Source organism: Aplysia californica, unplaced genomic scaffold (genome assembly GCF_000002075.1).
Source record: "Aplysia californica isolate F4 #8 unplaced genomic scaffold, AplCal3.0 scaffold00496, whole genome shotgun sequence".
Lineage (NCBI taxonomy): Eukaryota > Metazoa > Mollusca > Gastropoda > Aplysiida > Aplysiidae > Aplysia > Aplysia californica.
The window spans coordinates 554,959-556,852 of NW_004797766.1; positions in this window are offsets into that span (position 1 = coordinate 554,959).

The following is a 1,894-nucleotide window of genomic DNA, read 5'->3' on the forward strand; positions in this document are numbered from 1 at the left end:
AGGAAGAGGCGGAGGAAGAATAGGAGAAGGAGGGAGCTTGAGAGAGGGAGAAAAAGAAGGAGGAACTGATAGCTGGAACAAGAAGAGGAGGCATAAGATGAAGAGGGAGAGGAGGAGGGAGAGCTGCCAATCGATACCCGTCACCAGGGAACTGAATGGATGGATCGACGAATCCGAAGGGAGGGTGACAGAGAAGGCGGTTGGGGCGGGGTGGGCTTGGGTTGACAGAGAGGCGATGTTGAGCAAGGCCGGCAGGCTGGTCGTGAGTCGTGAGCCCTGTGCCTTGTGGCGAGCGAAGCACGCATCGACAAACACATTACACACTACTGAGGGAAATACACGCACACACACACACGCACGCACGCACAGACGCACACACAGTACTCACTCGCGCAATCGGGAGAGGAAGAGAGAGGGAGGGAGAGAGAGATGGACTGTGCTAGTGCTGGATGAAAAAAATCGACCTGTGGATATGGAGAGGGGAAAGAATAGACGGTGAATGGCGTTGTGGACACAACACCGAGAATGAGAGCACGGACTCGCTGTGTGTCTACAGGCGTCCGAGAGTATTATTACCGCCTTAGACATAGTCCATTACTTCCAGCAATGTCTCGGCAGTTTTGCTGACATTCTTGACAAGAGGATTTCTAATTATTTTGATCCAACGCGAAAGAAGCAATTAATAAGCAAAGGGCTGGGTGATTTATAATTAATGTGGATTTGAGTTCTGTGATCGTGTTGGAATACAACTGCGAGAATTTATTGTCGTTTCTGCAGCACCCCTTTGAATCTGATGCATCATCAGGTAGGTATGTGTTTTATTTTGCCTTTGGTCTCTGTTCTCAAGATTTCCTCTGCGGCGGTTCAGTTGCTTATGGATGGTTAGCGGTCTCCCAAGTGTGGCTTACTCCTTCTTTCTTATCAAACATGTATCTTCCTTACTACTACCGCCTCCTTCTTTCCTTTGCACCGGTATGTTACTTTCTGATAATACGATTATTCTTCGGTTCTAATATTATGACCTAATCTAGAAAAGATCTAGATCTAGATATCTAGATCTATGTGTTGCAAGTCCTGTAAAACTGAACTCTTACTAAAAACTTGAATAGTTAGAGGGTTGTGTTTTTTTGGCCGAGCTTCGTATGGATCTGTCGTCTGTCTGCAGGTCTATAGTATTAATTAGTGATTATTCCTGATCTGTATCTGTTCCATTGTTCCGTCGTTGCTGGGAGTAGTGTTTATGTTGTCCGTTACCACTGTTACTGTACTGTGGTGTAATGGTGTAACGGCTAAGGCGCTCCACCGTAGCACGCAGAAGACCTGAATTCGATTCTTGAGTCGAGAGAATTTTAATCAAATATTTCGGTCTTTCTTCTGGGAATTTGTATTTCTGTCTGCTTGTGTTTGCCTTGACAAGCAGAGTCGAAGCGCGCCTCTTAAATGATCTAAAGTTTCTTGTGTCGATAGGAGCGTAAAACATTTACATAATATATTCTATATTATAGTGATAAATATAGTGTTACTCTGTTGTCCTTGCAGAATGCTAAACGGTGCTCAGGTGCGGTAAAACAAACCATAATACACGATGATAAAACACCTCATAAAAACAAATAGGGTCGTAAATGCGTGAAGTGCGCTATATATCTCCTGTCATGCAGAAGTAAATGATTGGCCCATGATGCTTACATGAATTTCATATCCTCATGCGGCTATTATAATTATATAAATTAAATGCTTCGCTTACTCCGTTAGCGAAATTTTTAAAAAATACAGGTGTGAAACTGCATAGAGATTTAACGTCCCTTGCAACACTGTAAGCTTATAATTAAGAGGCGAGACCTCCGAAATTTACACCCTTCTCCGATAGGATTGAGCCAAATGACCCCCCCCTCCC